The sequence below is a fragment of the Phocoena sinus genome, chromosome 11, assembly GCF_008692025.1.
Source record: "Phocoena sinus isolate mPhoSin1 chromosome 11, mPhoSin1.pri, whole genome shotgun sequence".
NCBI lineage: Eukaryota > Metazoa > Chordata > Mammalia > Artiodactyla > Phocoenidae > Phocoena > Phocoena sinus.
In genome coordinates this window covers 32,200,182-32,219,481 of record NC_045773.1, presented here as the reverse complement: position 1 = coordinate 32,219,481, position 19,300 = coordinate 32,200,182, and the positions used below count along the sequence as shown (strand labels likewise).

The window sequence follows — 19,300 nt, the reverse complement described above, 5'->3', positions numbered from 1 at the left end:
TGCTTAATATATGTTTCCTGAATGAGTCTGTCTGTTGACTCCAGAAGGTCAGAATCTGAGCCTGTCTTGACCACCAAGCCCTCTCTAGCACCTAGCACATGACCTGGCCCAAGGTTTAAGTGCTCAATATTATATATATATATTAAGTTTTTTTGAATGTAAAAGTTCAAACACATACAAAAGTAGACAGAGTGTGTCCACCATATGACTTCAATGGTCAACTTGTTCCTAATCTTTTTTTCTTCTATACACCTCCCAGTGAAGTAAACCCCAGCCATCACATCACTCAATATGCACTTGTTGAATGAATGCATGAAAGAATGCCTCTTACTGTAATGGACAAAAAAAACAGGCGCTTAATTTTACTCTTACTTATTTTTCTGTTGATACTAGAAAGATAGGAAAAAGTTGAGGATGGGCCACTTAAATGAGTCAGTTTGCCACCAGGTTAACTCATAAAATTTCAGGAGATGAGATTTAAACTATTGGCTAAGATGAATTTCCTTTCCCCCCGTATTGATCGGGCTTTAACTTTTTTGGTCCTGTCCTTATCATTGCCCCATTCATTAAGAACTGACCGTAAGCAGGGAAAGGTTACATATTTCCTACAATCTCTAATACAAAACTTGAAAGAGCAAGTTTCTTTCCATAAAACAAGACATGTGGCCTTTTACACACAGAAAAATAACGTCTTAGAAACGAGTATTACAGCTTGCTCCTTTCAGGGGCAAACTATATTACACCTATCTTATTTATTGTAACATTTATAGTAATTTGTTCCAAATGAGTCTGGTCCTTTTGCAATGCCATCAGTTTTATAAACACTGGACAGAACTGTCATGACTGTGATATTCCCAGTGCCCTGCACAGTGAGTGGCACTCAGTACTCAGTGGGTTTGTTTAATGTCATCCACTCTTCAGGATCCCAAAGGTACCAATAAAAATGACCTGAGGGCTTCCGTGGTGGCGCAGTGGTTGAGAGTCTGCCTGCCGATGCAGGGGACACGGGTTCGTGCCCCGGTCCGGGAAGATCCCACATGCCGCGGAGCGGCTGGGCCCGTGAGCCATGGCCGCTGAGCCTGCGCGTCCAGAGCCTGTGCTCCGCAGCGGGAGAGGCCACAACAGTGAGGCCCGCGTACCACAAAAAAAAAAAAAAAGACCTGAAATGCTAAAATGCAACCATATTTAACGACTTTTTTGTTGTAAAATATACTTATTATCTGTATTTTCCAACTTTTTTCACAAGCACAAAGAAAAAATGTTAAAGTTGTCTTTAAACCTATGACTTAGAGATAGGTCACATTTTGGAGTCTAATCTTCCACGAGTGTGTGTGTGTGTTTATGTGTCAGCATGGTTACAAGTCCAGCCTCCTGAATCTCTGCCATTTGCAGCCTGTGTGGCCTCAGGCAAGTTGCTTCACCCCTATAAGCCCATTTTCTCTTCTATGAGACTGATAAGACTAGCTGATAGGCTGAGACTAAGGCTTGAAGGAGACTGAATGTGCAGAGCCCTGAGCACACTAAGTGCTCAATCAATGTAGCTGCTATTATTGTGTTTCCAAAAAGGAGCTGCACAAGAACTCTGGACAACTTTTAGGCTCTGCTGGGGAGCCTTCCCAATGGCCTGCACAGAAGTGGGTATACCTGCCTCCACCCCAACAAGGGGAAGCTGATCAGGGAATCGGAGGGGGCGGGCGCCTAGAAGAAGCTCACAGGGACCGTGGCCTCTGAGTCACAGCCAAGTTCCTCCCTGCCACGTCCCTTTGTTTGCTGGGGAGTGAACTGTGACTCACATGGGCTCCAGTCCTGGGCTGGGCCCATCTGACCCAGGGACTGGACTGACCTGCCCACAGTCACTAAGAACACCCATTTGGACACTCTCCTTGTCTATCATTTTTCACCTTTAGAGGGATTCTGTGGGCTCCTGGGTAGTCTACCCCACTGCCACCACCACCACTTCTTTTTGGGTCTGTGCCTGTTCGTTTGGGTTTTTTTCTTCACTGTGTTTTGTTCCACTTCAATTTAACTTCAACCTGTAAAGAAAAAGTCCAGGAGACCCACCATAGGGTTCACACCCATTCACACCCTCTAGCTCCCCTTACACCATTTTTCTGTGTGTGGAAAAATATGCACAACATGAAACTTACCATTTTTAAGTGTACAACTCAGTGACACTAAGTACATTCACAATGCTGTAAAACTATCACCACTACCCTTCTCAAAACTTTTTCATCATCCTGAACAGAAGCTCCATACTCATTAAACAATAACTCCCCTTCCTCCCCTCCCTCTGGCCCCTGGTAACCTCTATTCTACTTTCTGTCTATATGAATTTGCCTATTCTAGGTACCTAATATAAGTGGAATCATACAATATTTGTCCTTTTGTGTCTAATGTATTTCACTTAGCATAACATTTTCAAGGTACATCCATGTTGTGGCATGTGTCAGAATGTCCTTCCTTTCTATGGCTGAGTAACATGCCATTGCAGGTATGTACCATATTTTGTCTATCCATCCATCTGCCAATGGACACTTGGGTTGTTTCCACTTTTTAGCTATTGTGAATAACACCGGTATGAATATGGGTGTGCAAGTATCTGTTTGAGTCCCTGCTTTCAATTCTTTTGGGTATACACACAGGAGTGGAATTGCTAGATCATACGGTAGTTCTATGTTTAACTCCTCTTGCCCTTATAAGAGTTGGGCATCATAACCCAGCAGCTGCCACAGCTAATGCTCAGTGAGCATTCTCTCACTCTGTTACACACCATTCTAAAGACTTTTTGTGTGTTAACTCGTTTAGTCCTTAAAACAATTTCCTGAGGTGGGGTGTGATTATTTCCATTCCCATTTTACAGACAAAGAAACTGAGGTTACCCCTACCAGATGGCAGTGCCAGCACCTGAATCCAGGCAGATGATGGTTTCACACTGTCTCTCCAGTTGTGACCCAAAAAAATCGAGCTGCTCTGCCGACATGCATTTTCTGCCCTGAACAATGCCTTACTTAGGTCTGTAACATCTTCCCTTGCTCTGGACTAAAGAACTAAAAAAAGGGAATGGGGGGGATAGGAGGAGGTAGGGGGTGCTCCACTGGGTTGGATTAGTCTAGACTCACTCCTTGCAGTGAGAGATCCAACTCCATCTAGATCAGTGAAAAGGGGAATTTGTTGGAAGGATACTGGAACAGCTCAGTCCAGTGACTGGATCCACAGATAATGTGTCCAGCCCCCTCCTCATCCTGTCACCACTCTATACTCTGAGGCCCCTTCCTTACTGCTCTGATGCCTCTGAGTACCTTCTCTGACACTTTGGAGCAAGGGTGACCTGAGGGAAGCCCATGGCCTGTCCTGGCTGGGGCTACAGGCAGCCCTGAACCAATCACCATAGCCAGGTGGCTGGGGAACCACGATGGGCCCAGCCTGGGCCCCAGTCCCCACCCAGGCTCAGGAGAAAGAGGACTCCTTCAGAGGAGAGGGAGGGAGGCAGGGCAAATGCCCAACAGACACTGTGGTGTAATCTCCAATAGCAACAGATTGGAAGCTGTCCAATAGTACTAAACAAAACAAGGTTAAACAAAATTGCTACATCCACACAGTGAAACATTATGTTGCTGTTTAGCAAGTAATCATGAAGATTATGTAGCAACTTAAAAAAAAAAATCTTACGGAGGAATGAATGTCTGGTGGGAAAAAATGGGACACACACACATATACTTACATTGTAACAATTCACATGTAAGAAAAAAATACGGCAAGAATTGTATCATAATGAAAGAATCATAAATGGCTTTTAATCTCTATTTTCCAAACTTTCATTTATTGCTTCCAATAATGGAACCAATTTACTGAGTGTCTGCTTGGTGCCAGGTGAAGTGCTGGAAATATGGCAGGGAATAAAACAGAAGAAAAACCCCGGCCCTCACAGAATTTACATTCTAGTGGGGGAGGCAGAAAACGGGTAAGATGAATCAGCGAAATATACCCTATACTGGATTGTGATCGGAGTAAAGAGAAAAACTAAGTCTAGAAAGGCAGAGGGGAGTGCTGGGGGTAGTAGTGACAGTTTAGATACGATGGCCAGAGAAGGTGATATCTGAGTAAAGGTGAAGGAAGTAAGGGACCAAGTTATGCCGAAGTCAGGAGAAAAATATTCTAGGAAGGGGGAAGAGTGAGGTGTCCAAGTAGAGGAGAGAATTGAGGCTGATGTGGCTGGAGTGGGTTGGACAGGGGAAGAGCAAACCAAAAGAGGAGTCAAGAGAGGAAATTTGGCCAGATCGTGGGGGTCTTGTAGGCTAAGGACTTTAGCTTTTGCTGTAACCTTTTGCGGGTTTTGAGCAAAATGGGTGGTGATCTGCCCACCACTTTAGAAGGATCCCTCCGGCTTCGAATTGAGAACAAGCTGGAAGGAGGTAAGGGCAGAAGCTGGGAGACCAGCAAAGAGATCACCACAGTCATTCAGGTGAGAGGGGAAAGGGGCTTGGGCAAGGGTGGTAGCAACAAGGGTGGTAAGCAGTGGCCACATTCTAGGTATTGACAGTACACACAGTGGGATTCTCTGATGAGTGTGGGGATGAGAGATATGAGTCAAAAACCACACCCCACGCTTTGGGTCTGAGTAATCAGAAGGATGGAGTTGCCCTTAACTGAGATGTGGGAAGAGGACCAGTGTCCTGGAAGCCCGATAAAGAAAGAACTTCAAGAAAGAGAAAATGACCAACTATCTCAAACACTGCTGGTAGCCAAGCAGGATGGGGCCGCAGATGGGCCACCGGAATAGGGAACATGGCAGTCACTGCAGACTGGGCAAGAGATATTCATAAGGAATAATGGGCTCAAAAGAGAATTGGGATAAAAGCGGCATTATTCATAAGAGCCCAAAGTGGAAGCAACCCAAGTGCCCCTGCAACAGAAGAATGCATAATAAAAATGGGATCTATACATACACTGGAATAATATTCAGCCTTACAAAAGGAAGGAAATTCTGACACATGCTACAACATGGATGTACACTGAAGACACTATACTAAATGAAGTAAGCCAGTCGCCAAAAATGACAAATACTGTCTTGCAAATACATACAATACAAATACTGATTCTATTTATATGAGGCATCTAGAGTAGTGAATTCACAGAGACGGAAAACAGAATGGTGGTTGCCAGGGTCTGGGGAGAAGGAGAAATGGAGAACTGTCATTTAATGGATATAGAGTTTCAATTCTGCAAGATGAAGAAGTTCAGGAGATTGTTGCACGACAATGTGAATATACTTAACACTACTGAATTGGACGCTTCAAAATGGTTAGGATGGTAAGCTTTATGTTGTATGTAGTTTATCACAATTTTTTTTTAAGTGAGAGAGCATGCGAGGCAAAGAATTGGAATCAGTAGGTCCAGACAATTCTTTCAAAAAGTTCTGCTCTAAACTGAAAAGAAATGGGGGTGTAACTGGAGGAAGAAGTGGGGTGGTTTTTTTTTCTTAAGTTGGGAAAAATAACAGCATGTTTGTGTGTTGATGGGACAGATCCAGTGGACAGTGTTCTTGAATGTTTAAATTACTTTCAAAATAAAAAGCTATACTTTGGGGTGATGAAAATATTGTGGAACTGGATAGCTGTAATGGCTGCAGACCCTTGTGAATATACTAAAAGCTACTACGACACTGTATACTTTAAAAGGGTTGATTTTATGCTATGTGAATAATATCTCAATTAAAAATGATAAAAAAATTTTTAAATGATAAAATTAAAACTATAATAAATTTAATGTCTGGGTACCATGTTCACACATACAGCCTGAATTCCCACCCAGAGAGCCCCAAATACCAACAGTTCCTGTGGCCAGTGACCCAGAGGTCACCACAGCTGTGTGGTAGCTTGTGGCCCAGGAGAGGGGAGCAAAGTCTCTCAAGTTTAGGCTGAGACACAAATGTCACATTAGCATATACAGCAATTCAGATAAATCTACTGAACGAGCACTCAGTAGCTGCAAATAAATGGCCCTGTTTACTTAGGGCCATGAATTCTCAGGTCTCTGATCTAAAAGTGAAATGTAAGAAAAATCCATTCAACTCAAAGCAAGAAAATCTGAGCTGCCCCCACCCCCAACTCATCTGCCAACCCATGCTGTCCCTCTGTAATTGCACAGGAGCCAGGGATGGCCTTATTTTGCAATTAGTCATGCAAGAGGGAGTTCTTTCTGAAATGTTCTCCCATTTTAACAGTACCACACTCCTGCTTCCCACTGCCTTATTCATTTCTTCTGAACAACTTCAAACAGTATCTTATCCCCTGTGATACTTAATTTTAAACGTCAACTCAGCTAGACTCTAAGGCCCAGATATTTGGTCAAACATTATGTAAGATGTTTCTGTGAAGGTACAGGAATTTTTTTTAGATGAAATTAACATTTAAATCATAGACTTTGAGTAAAACAATTTGCTCTTCATAATGTGGGTGGGCCTCATCCGATCAGTCGAAGGCCTTAACAGAACAAAGACTGACCTCCACTAGCAGGAAGGAATTCTGCCAGTAGGTGGCCCTGGGAGTCAAGCTGCAACTCTTCCCTGAGTCTCCAGCTTGCCAGCCTACTCTGCAGATTTTTAACTTGCCAAGCCTCTACAATCACATACAAGAATCACCAATTATTCAAAATTAATGTCCCTCTCTCTCCTTCTCTTGCTCTCACTCTTGCCCACGCTCCCTCTGTATGTGTGAGATATATATGTGTGTGTGTGTGTGTGTGTGTGTGTGTGTGTGTGTGTGTGTGTGTGTTTTATATGTACTATGTTTAACTCATTAGGATATTAAGTTATACCCTATTCCTTTGAACTTCTAACAGTACCCAGTTTCTGGGTTCAAGCCCAGCTCCACTACTCATTCACAGCGTGACCCTGGGCAAGCTACCTCTCTGTGCCTCAGTTTCCCCATACATAAAACGGGGATAATAATATCACCTCCATGAGTTTGCTGTGATAATTAAATGAGATAGTACATATAAAACACATAGTAGGGGGCGTAGTGGTTGAGAGTCCGCCTGCCAATGCAGGGGACATGGGTTCGTGCCCCGGTCCAGGAAGATCCCACATGCCGCGGAGCGGCTGGGCCCGTGAGCCATGGCCGCTGAGCCTGTGCGTCCGGAGCCTGTGCTCCGCAACAGGAGAGGCCACAACAGGGAGAGGCCAGCGTACCGCAAAAAAAAAAAAAAAACCACACACATAGTAGGTGCTTCCCTGGTGGTGCAGTGGTTAAGAATCCGCCTGCCAATGCAGGGGACATGGGTTCGAGCCCTGGTCGGGGAAGATCCCACATGCCGCGGAGCAACTAAGCCCGTGCACCACAACTACTGAGCCCGAGACCCTAGAGCCCGTGCTCCGCAACAAGAGAAGCCACTGCAATGAGAAGCCCACACATTGCAATGAAGAGTAGCCCCCGCTCACCGCAACTAGAGGAAGCCAGAGCACAGCAACAAAGACCCAATGCAGCCAAAAATAAAATAAATTTATAATAAATAAATAAATAAGTAAAACACATAGTAAATTGTCTAGCACAGTGTTTTTCAAATAGTAGGTTTTTGACCCATTACTGAAATAAATTTAGTGGGTCTCACAACCATAATTTTTTTAAAAAGCATAAATTCATTAATGCTGAAAAGAATTATCAGAGGACACTAGACATACATAGGACACTAGACATACATATATAAGTAGTGTCTCACCAAACTTCTTTTAGATATGTGTGCACGCACACACACACACAACAGGTTACTGTCTAGATTTATTTTTTACAATGGGTCACATCAAAAACAAGTGTGAAAAGCCAGACTCCACCATATAATAAGTACTCAATAAAATTTGGTAGCATCATCATTATTATCTCACTCTAAAAGGCAATACAACATCTTTACTAGTATAATAAAAGAGAGCTGCTAATATTGGTATCAATTCTACACCTTGTTTCCTGCAGTGCTGTTTAAGAGTCACTCCAGCTCCCTAAGTTAACTCTCTCTCCTCGAAGGACTCAGGCGGTCATTTAAATATTTTCTGACTCACAATGCTGGCCAAGGATTAGCAAGCCCCTGCCCAGCCCAGAACACATGAAATATGAGCAATTTGTTAAGAAAACCACTTGACTCTGCAAGACTGCACAGGGCTTTTGTAAAATTAAAGCCAAGCTGGAGAGAAACAGTTTTTCCACCCCCCTGGGAGATGTGTCATAGAGAGAGGTTACGCAAGGTCAGCTAAGCTGCACCTCCTGAGACTGGAACCTCACTCAGCTCTATAACACGCTTCCTTGTTTTGGGGTTGGGTTTTATCACTGTGTTTTTCCCCTAACTTTCCAGGTGCACATGCATGCACACACACCCCTCACTGAAGAATGGAAATGAAATCCCTATGGACTATTCTAACAGCTTAGGTAAAGGGAATCTGTTAAACCTAAGGAGTTTAGGTTTTGAAGATCTCAAAATAATTCTATTGCATATAAGTATTTCCCCCTCCAGAAATGAACTAAAAACTCAGCCCAAATTTTTTTGAAACAACGGAGGTAATTCCATCCCCCGCAACACACACATATACACACACACATGCCTTAGCACTGTTTTATTTAAAATGGACCTCCTCATCCCAGCTGAGAGTAAGCTGAGGTGTGAGTGGATGTGCAGTTTCCAATGGAGTTCCCAGGGTGTTCCTTAAATTCAGAAAACCAGATGCCTATTGATGCACATGTAGGTGCTTTGCTTTTTATTTCTTCTTCCATGAGAATACAATCTTGGACTTGTGCCAAAGCATTACATCTAGAACACATAAGTGCATGTAGGGGTGTAAACTAATCTTTTAATGTGTGATAGTATTCCTTTCTTATTTTTATTCCATTCTTCAAACTATGATGCGGGGGGGGACAAAAATTGCTTTAGCATCAAAACTCTCCCCTTAAATGAAATCCTACCTCTTTGCCCAATAGATCAAACAAATTAAAATGCAGCCTCACTCCAATGCCCTCCACCACACCCTGGTACCTCCAGGGCTGTGGGGGTCCCTAGTTCTCACCACACTTCTCAAGGCATGGAGGCAGGGGAATATGGGAGGATCTCCAGGAATCTCCATCATGCCCTCAGAGTAAAGGGAAGCCAGGTCTGCCATATGCTCAGTCAGTGCCAGATGCACTTGCATTCCACAAATTCAGGCATTAAATATTGTATCCAAGGTCTTCAGCCTTAGATTAAACACTACACTATATTGTGTCACTATCTTCAACAAGGAAAAGAGATGCTGATGTTCCTGGATTTTTGTCTGTACAGCTTGAAGGATGGGCCTCTGAGTGTCTCTTCAGCAAACGATGACTGGGGGAGCTGAGTGAGTGATGCACCCAGTAAAAGTATTTCAGGACTGGACTTAATATCATTGAGATGGCAAAACCTCCCACTGACCTACAGACTCAATACAACCCCTGTCAAATTCTTTGCTGCCGGGCTTCCCTGGTGGCGCAGTGGTTGAGAGTCCGCCTGCCGATGCAGGGGACGCGGGTTCGTGCCCCGGTCCGGGAGGATCCCACGTGCCGCGGAGTGGCTGGGCCCGTTAGCCGTGGCCGCTGGGCCTGCGCGTCCGGAGCCTGTGCTCCGTCCGTAGCGGAAGAGGCCACAGCAGTGAGAGGCCCGCGTACCGCAAAAAAACCAAAACAAAAAAAAAAAAAAAAAAAAATTCTTTGCTGCCTTTTTTGCAGAAATTGACAAGTTGATCCTAAAATTCATATGGGGACCCAAAATAGCCAAAACAATCATGGAAAAGGACAAAGTGGAAAGATTCGTATTTCTCGATTTCAAAACTTACTACAAGGGTACAGTAATCAAGATAGTACCAACAACGGTACTAGCACAAGGACAGACATACAGATCAATGGAATAGAAATGAGAATGCAGAAATAAACACATTTATGGCCTACTGATTTTTGACAAGGATGTCAAGACAATTCAATGGGAAGAATAGTCTTTTCAACAAACTGTGCAGGGTCAACAGGCTATCCGCATGCAAAAGAATGAAGCTGTACCCGTCTACCTCACACCACACCTAAAAATAATGTATCAAAGACCTAAATGTAAGAGCTAAAACTATAAAATTCTTAGAAGAAAACTTAGGCATACATCTTTATGATCTTGGATTAGGCAAAGATTTCTTAGATATGACACCAAAAGCACAAGCAATACAAGAAAAATAGATAAACTGGCTTCATCAAAATTAAAACCTTGGGCTTCAAAGGATACCATCCAGAAAGTGAAAAGACAACCCACAGAATGGGAGAAAATGTTGAAAATTCATGTATCTGATATGGGACTGAATCTAGAATATATAAAGAACCCTTACAACTCAATAGTAAAAACACAACCCAATTTTTTAAATAGGCAAAAGATCTGAATAGACATTTCTCCAAAGAAGATATACAAATGGCTGATAAGCATATTAAAAGATATTCAATCAACACAATATTGAAGGAGAACAAAGTTGGAGGACTGAGGCTACCCGACATCAAGATTTACTATAAAGCTACAGTGATCAAAACAGTGCAGTACTGGCAAAAGAATAAACAAATAAATCAATGGAACAGAATAGAGAGCCCAGAAATATAGACCCTCATAAACACAGTCAACTGATCTCTGACAAAGGAGCAAAGGCAATGCAATGGAACAAAGACCATCTTTTCAACAAATGGTGTTGAAACAACAGCACATCCACATACAAAAAAAGAAAAAAAAATCTAAACATAGACCTTACACCCTTCACAAAAATTAACTCAAAATGAATCACAGACCTAAATGTAAAATGCAAAAGTCTAAAACACCCAGAAGATAACACAGCAGAAAACCTAGAATACCTTGTAATGGTGATGCCTTTTTAGATCCAACACCAAAAACACAATCCATGAAAGAAATAATCGATAACCTGGACTTCACAAAATTAAAAATTTCTGCTTTGCAATAGATAATACCAAGAGAAATAGAAGATAAGTCACAGAGTGGGAGAAAGCATTTGTGAAAGACACATGTGATAAAGGACTGTTACACAAAATATACAAAGAACTCCTAAAACTCAACAAGAAACAAACAACCTGAATCAAAAACGGCCCAGAGACCTTAACAGACACCTCACCAAAGAAGATATACACATGGCAAGTAAGCATATGAAAAGATGCTCCATATCATCATATGACAACAGGGAAACACAAATTAAAACAACAATGAGGATACCACTAAACACCTATGACAATGGCCAAAATACAAAACACTGACAACACCAAATGCTGACAAGCATGTGGAGCAACAGGCACTCTCATACACTGCTGGTAGGAATGGAAAATGGTACAGCCACTTTGGAAGACAGTTTGGTGGTTTCTTAAAAAACTAAGCACTCTCTTACCATATGATCCAACAATCACACTCCCTGGTATTTACCCAAAAGAGCTGAAAACTTATGTCCACACAAAACTTCTGCAGGGCAGAAGCTGAGACACGGATGTAGACAACAAACGTATGGACACCAAGGGGGGGTGGGGATGGTGGTGGGATGAATTGGGAGATTGAGATTGACATGTATACACTGATGTGTATAAAACTGATGACTAATAAGAACCTGCTGTATAAAAAACAAAACTAAACTAATACTAAACTTTCTTTGGGTTATTTGTACGGAAATATGTTAATATAAATGTTTCAGACATTACATGAAATTCCTAAAAATCTTATATGTTCTGGTATAATGTTATAAGTCATAATTCTAGTTATTACTTTAAAATGTATATCTCAAAAAAAAAAACCTGCACATAGATGTTTATAGCAGCTTTATTCATAATTTTCAAAACTTGGAAGCAACCAAGATGTCCTTCAGTAGGTGAATGGAAAAATAAACTGTGATATACCCAGACAATGGAATATCATTCAGTGCTAAAAAATGTTTTATCAAGCCATGAAAAGACATGGGGAACCTTAACTGCATATTACTAAGTGAAAGAAACCAAAATGAGAAGGCTACACACTGTCTGATTCTAACTACATGACATTCTGGAAAAGGCAAAACTGTGGAGACAGGAAAAAGATCAGTGGTTATGGTGGAGGGTGGAGGAAGGTATGCACAGGTAGAGCACAGAGGATTTTTAGGGTAGTGAAATACTCTGTATGATATTATAATGAAGGATATATGTCGTTGTACATTTATCCAAACCCACTGAGAGTAGAATACCAAGAGTGAGCCATTAGGTAAACTATAGAATTTAGATGATTATGATGTGCCAATGCCGGTTCATCCTCGGTGACAGATGTACCATTTTGGTGAGTGCTGTTGATAATGGTGGAGGCTATGCATGTGTGTGAGCAGGGAGTATAGGAGAAATCTCTGTACCTTCCTCTCAGTTTTATTATAAACCCAAACTGCTCTAAAAAATAAAGTTAAAAAAAGATATTTAACACCACTAACCATTAGGGAAATGAAAACCAAAACCACAATGAGATACCATTTCACACGCACTAGAATGGCAATAAGCAAAAAGATGGACAGTGACAAGTGCTGCTGAAGATGTGGAGTAATTGGAACCCTCATATACCACTGGTGGGATTGCAGAATGGTACAGCCACTACGGAAAAAATTCCTCAAAATGTTAAACATTGAGTTACCATCCGACCTGCAATTCCACTGCTGGGTATGTACCCAAGAGAAATGAAAACCTATTTCCATACAAATTTGTACACTCTTCCCTGGGGAAGGGGAGAGCCAGGGCAGGTAAAAAGAAGACAGCATATGGACAGAGAAAGTGCTCTTGTACATATGGCTAAATGAAGAAAAAAAAAAAAAGGCTGGAGAAGAATAGATAAAAAATGAGCAATTATGTTGGTTTTTAAAGATATACACAGGTACACACATCTGTACGTAAGAATGTAAGAGAAATACACAGCCAGCTGATCATAAATGTTCTTTCTGGATGCAAGCCTGGGATGAGGGAGGTGGAATTTCATTTTTTACTCTACAACTTCTGATTTGTTTGCATTTCTGTGTATTAAGAAATAATCAGTTTCCTATGCAAAAGAGCATTTCTTTTTCTAGCCAAAAGGGAAGGAAAGAGGGAAGAGGCCACTGGAGTGGGCAGTGCAGGAATCTGTGAAAGTGGACAAAAGCGAGAGCATTCCAAGTAGTGGGAACAGCAGGAGCAAAGATATGAAAGTGGAAAAGCTTCTGGGGTATTTGGGGGATGTCAGTTCAGCTCTGTTACAGGAGGCAGAGGGTGACTTGGGATGTGGTGTGGTAAAGATGAGTAGGAACGGTGAGTTGAAGCAGCCAAGTTCCAAGGTGTCATATGCCCCTCAGCGACGGAGGGCTATGGGGACATGGGATGGCCACTGTAGGCTGGGGGCTGGGGAGACTGCTGGGAGAGGATGGGGGGCTGTGGTTGGGCAAGAGATCTCGGCAGTGGTTCAATCTGGCCTCTGTCTCACCATAAACTGACCCCCAACTCCATTATCCAGATTTGGCTCCTAATAAGATCATCTCCAAAAAGAATAACACCCACGCCAGTGAAACCTCCAAATCTGAATGAAGAACTTCCAATGTGTCTGAGCACACCTCTCCTGTTAGGAGCACAAAGCAGTGATGGAGTGACCTGGGTCAATCCTTAGTCACCAGATGACAAGCCTGGACAGCCCCTCCCGCATGCAGGCTGTGACGGGGGTAAGCACTTTGCAAATATCTTCTCATTTCATCCTCAGAGCAGAACTGTGAGGCACAGGCAAGCACCACCCCCCTTTACAGATGAGCAAACAGGCTTGGAGAGGTTAGGCATCTTGTCCAAGGTCACTCCACTGAAAATGCTCGAGTGGAGACTGGAACACAGGACCCCAAATGCCATCTCTACAACTTCTATTTGCCTCAAAGCCGGTCAGTGTGCTGCTCCAGCTTCCAGGAAATATTACTGAGCTCAGAACTGGAGATGAATTCAGGGCTTGGGGTTCTATTGGCAGGAACAGCAAATCCAGATCCATAAATTTACCATATGCTGGCTGGAAGTGGAGGTGAGGTGTTGGGACAAGGAACCAAGTTGAACTGTTAAATAACTAGCTTGGTCTTTAGCTGGCTGAGCCAGGCAAGACACCAAGCTGCCTCCTTTATCCTCCAACTCTGGCCACAGGCCCCAGCCTCTCTTTCTGGAGCATTCTGGTTTTGACTTGGGCCCCATGTCTAGTTCTGCCCTGATTCTGGAAAACTTTTCCACCTTGGAAAAGTTAGGAGACACCTGGGAAATGAAGGCAATGACCTCCTCCAGCCTTGTTGTTCCACGGCCACCAGAAACCCTGGGGCATCCACCTAACATTGCAACAAACCCTCACTGAGCCAGGGACTGAGCATTTGGCCAGGAGCAGCCTTTGCCTCCCAGAGCTGACATTCCACAGGGATGTGCACAAAAGAGAGACCTATCTAAGATATATAAAACACCCATCTTGGGACTTCCCTGGTGGCACAGTACTTAAGAATCTGCCTGCCAATGCAGGGGACACAGGTTCGATCCCTGGTCCAGGAAGATCCCACATGCCGCAGAGCAACTAAGCCCGTGTGCCGCAACTACTGAGCCTGCGCTCTAGAGCCCACGAGCCACAACTACTGAGCCTGTGAGCCACAACTACTGAAGCCCATGAGCCTAGAGCCCATGCTCCGCAACAAGAGAAGCCACCACAATGAGAAGCCTGTACACCGCAATGAAGAGTATCCCCCGCTCACCGCAACTAGAGAAGGCCCGCGTGCAGCAACGAAGACCCAACGTAGCCAAAAATAAATTAATTAATTAAAAATAAATAAAACACCCATCTTTCTTTAAATCACTGAATAAATCTTCAGAGAAGATCCTCCTCACCTTCATCTCTCCCAATACACCTGACAAGAGGCCCAAGAAAACAAACAGTTGGCAAGTTATTCATCACTCCACACAACAATTGGGTGTGAAAAATGAGTTCCGAAAAATGGGTTCACTAAGAGGGTCCGTGACACAGGACAGTTGCAGAGATAATATGAAGATCTTGGTGCTGAGCTCAGCAGCCCAAGGCACAGCCATTCAGATCAACTGTCATTTACTGAAGGCTCTGCTATGTCAGTTCCTTTTCCACAGTATATTCCAACACACACACACACACACACACACACACACACACACACACACACTGCTATAACCAATGAGAATCTTGCATCAAGCCCCCTAGGCTCACGCTCAGTTGTCAAGGCAGCAATTTCAGGAACATCATCACTCCAGGTCCCGCCCTCTAGAAAGGAAGGCACGAGCATCCCGGTCAGCCAGGAGAGCACACAGTGCTGAGCTCTTACCCCAGTCACCTGCTAGGATTTGGGGAGAAGGTGGGGGAGCTTCTGCCCACACGGCTCGCTTCCCCTCTCCCTTCGCCAGGGAGACAGACCATGTCCAGGGCTCAAGAGCTGACTGGCCACACCAGGGGCTTGACCACAACCTTGGGTTTTATACGCATAGAATGGTCTTCCCCAAGACACCCACATGGCTGCTCCCTCTTTCAACTGGGTTTCTACTCAAATGCTGCTTCCTCAGAGAGACCTTCCCTAACCTAAACCAACCCTGCCTCCATCCCAGCCACTCTGGATCCCTTTCCCCAGCTTCATCTCCTTCATCACACTGATCACACTCCCTGACATTATATTATAGGTCTAGTTGTCTGCTGTCCATCTCCATCACTGGGATGTGAACTCCTCAAGGGAGGAACGCTGCTGGTTTCCTTGACTGCTGTGTGGCCAGGCCAGAGCCCTCCCTCCAGAAGTGGTTCTTGAGCTGAGCTAAGTGGCTAAGGCACATGAAAAAAGCAAAGCTTGCCACCAAACCTCTCCACAGTGGACCCGGCTCCACTCCCCACAATGGTGACCTCCCACGCAGAAACTGACTCAATAAGTTAGAATCATATATGAAAACATTTCGTTTTCACTCAAGTTTCAACTTGTATATGTGAGGTGATATGAATCAGGCAATATTTATACAAACCATGAAGATAATGGGTCCAAGGATGAATAATTTTTTTTTTTTTTTGGCCGCGCCTTGTGGCATGTGGGATCCTAGTTTTGACTGCTGGGGAAGTCCACCAAGGATTTTTTAAAAAACATATCTAGGAAAAAAAAAAAAATATATATATATATATATATATAGGGCCACAATTAATAAACCAATTAAGGAATGAATTGAAAAAATCCAGGGAAAGAACAAAAGAGTGAAAGAAACAGAGCTCCACACCCCATTGTCACCCATCCCTGCTGCCCAATGAGTTACAGGAGCCTGAACAATACAGATCTTGGCCTCGAAAGTTTCTAAGCTACTGCAGTTTTCTTTGGTGCCTCTTTGCCTCAGGCCCCCTCAGATGACATACGACTCAGTAGCACACTGAGTTTTGGTCAGGGGCTCAGGAACCTTGGTGATGGCAGAGAAGTAAAGGCAGCTTTCTGGGATGGATGGTGATGGATGAAAGGATCAGGATGCAACACAGACCAGAAAAACTGGAGCAGTAGCATGCAGAAGCCTGGAGGCCACATCTCATCCTCATAAGAGGGGGTACAGGGACTATATCTGGTTCTCTGCACACCACATCTTTCCTCCACAAGAATGGGCTCTCTCTGGAAGCAACGAGTTCCCTCTCACTGGAGGATTCAAGCCCAGGTTAAGCAATAACTAGGAAGAGGTGTTGTGGAGGTGGTTTAAACTGCAGGTTAAACTATGTGACCTCAAAGGTCACTGTAGCCTGGCGCTGCTGACTAATGGCCAGTTCCTTTGCATTTCACTACTCTTAAACCTCTCCAGACTCGCCTTGCTTCTCTCAGCAGATACTCATTCGTTCCGTCACTCAGGGACATCTACTGAGCACCTACTGTTGCTAGGGGCCAGAGCTCAGCAGTGACCAGGGCAACACATCTACCCTCTTGGATTCTACATTCTTCTGGGTGAAGACAATAAACCCATAAACAGATACATGAGTAAGACCATTTCAGGTAAGCACCATGAGTAAAATACAATGGGGGAATGTGACAGAAACTGCGGGGCTGCTTTGGACTGAGTGGTCAGGGGAACCTTCTCTACAGAGGAGACATCTGAGCTATAGGGCAAGAAAGTGCCAGACATGAGAAGAAGTGGTGGAACAGTGTGCACAGCAGAAGGAAGAGCACGTGCAAAGGCCCTGAGAAGTCTCCTGACACACTGAGTTCAAATTCTCATGAACCGCATCCCATCCTAAAGGTCCCACCATAGGCCAACAGTTCCTAACCCCACCGTCTGCCTTCTTTCCCCAAATGACTTCTTTATCAGATTTTCTCAAGTCAAGGCAGACCTGAATTTTCCACTGGAAGGTGTGCCCTGAGCAAGGGCACAAAGGAACATGTGTGCACCTCCACCTACAGGGGCAGAGGTTAATGTTGACATCTCGACTCCATATAAACTTGGGCCTGCCCTGTATAGGGAGCAAGAACTTGCATCTTCCCACCAGCGGTTCAGGGCCCACACTTGTGGGGTGCGGACCTTTTGCAGAATATGATGAAAAGAGAACCCTCTGGAAAAATGTACACCTGTGCTCCAAGCATCTCGCGTATATTTCAGAAGAGCCGCAGGTTCAGAATGCCTGTCTGTGGTTACCACTGCCAGAAGAAAAAAATAAACTGGTGTGGCCCAGAGACACTCCACTGATGGAAGGGACAATCTGTTAGAGGTGAATAAATGGAAGGGAGGAGACAAGATCAGGCCCTCGTACCCCTAAATAAACTCCCACATTCTCAGAGATTAGAGGATGTCAGCCTATCAGGGGGACCAGGGCCTGAAGGAATTCTGGTGAAACCTTATCCACTCCACCCCAGCGAGGGAAACATCCAATAACACCCCAGAGCCTCCAGAGAAGGTCCAAGACCCCATTTTCCAGGAGTGTCCTTGACAAAGGTCATCTCTAATCTCACATTCTGAGATACATTTTGCACAAGGCTGGTTAACCATAAGAAGTGTTACTACAAAGTCCAAGTATTTCTAGGCTGAAGAGGACACGGAGGCTACTGTGTAAATAATTCAGGTCATTAGCAGGGGAAGGGGAAGTGCCAAAAGCCTGCCCACCTACCTCACTGGGGAGCCCCATCCTCACTGGGATGCCCCATTAGACGTCAACCAAAATAATAACAAGAAGAAGAGCTAACCAAGGTAGAATTTACCTTGTACGGGGCACTACATTAAAACTTTAATCTTACACAACCCTTTAAGGTTTGTACTATTATCATCTCCACTTTACAGGTGGGGAAATTGAGATACGGACAGGTGAAGTAACTTGCCCAAGACTACACAGCTAAGACGCAGACATAGCAAAACTCCTCTTCCACACCCCAGGATAGAAAGTGGTAACACCTGGGTAGTGTTTCTGCTCGTTCATCCACGACAGCTAACGACTACTGTTTGGCAGTTCTCGCACCCTCCCCCAGCGCTGGAAGCAAGCCTGCTTCAGGCATTAAATGGAGCAAGAGCCCTCGAGGAACAAGCCGCTCTGTTTCAGAAACGTTCAAGCCCACGATGAGGCCGCTGATAGTGCAAGCGCGGCTCTTCCCCGTGGCAAAGCCCCAGGGAACCTGACCAGGTAGGAACTACCACATTCAGAAAACTCACCTGTCTCTGACTACGAGGGACCGAAGTTCACCTCAACTCTTTGGTGTCCGCCTCCCCCGCCTCTATCTCGGGATCCTCTGGCCGCGCAGTTTTAAAGACGCAGCCGCGAGCACTACGGCTCGGGTGGGCCAGAAACCGCGGCCACCGCCCCGCGCGCCCAAAGCCGGGTTCCCAGCCGCGAAATGACCGCAGCCCTCCGAGCCCCAACCAGCAGCGCCCGAAAGGAAGCCACCCCGAGGAAAAGCGGCTGCGCCCCAAGACAGGTGGCACCTCGGGAACTTTCGCCCAAGAGTTACAAGAGGACCTAAGTCAGGGTCTCCGGCGCGAGCGGCAGCCGCTCCAGGCTGGTGGTGGCACCGCCTACCTAAGCCGCGCTCAGGGTGCCCGGAGCCAGAGAGCGCACATCGCCCGCTGCGGGCACAGGGATAGAGCGGGGACGACTTGGAGGTGGGGGTGGGGTCCCGCTCCGGCACGGTGGGTGAAGGTAGAGAGGAGCCAGCCGGGGAAAGTGTCCCGCTCCGAAGGTCTACCAGAGCAGCGGGGCTCCAGGCCAGCCGCCCACACTCACCTCGGCGCCCAGCACGGGCTCGACCGGCGAGTCTGCAGGAGCGAACCACAGCTACGATGATGGCAGCGGA

General features: G+C 44.9%; 1 protein-coding gene across 2 annotated transcripts in view; it reads right to left on the bottom strand.

Annotated features, from left to right (window-relative positions):
* Positions 1 to 19,300, bottom strand: part of ARHGEF3 (Rho guanine nucleotide exchange factor 3) — a 310,939-nt gene extending 291,639 nt beyond the window's left edge. Inside the window, exon 1 of one of the 2 annotated variants that reach the window (XM_032649428.1) lies at positions 19,231 to 19,300. The gene's annotated coding sequence lies outside the window, so the exon portion shown is untranslated. Of the gene's footprint in view, positions 1 to 16,025; positions 16,144 to 19,230 lie in introns of those variants that run through there. The other variant, XM_032649429.1, reaches the window with a different exon arrangement.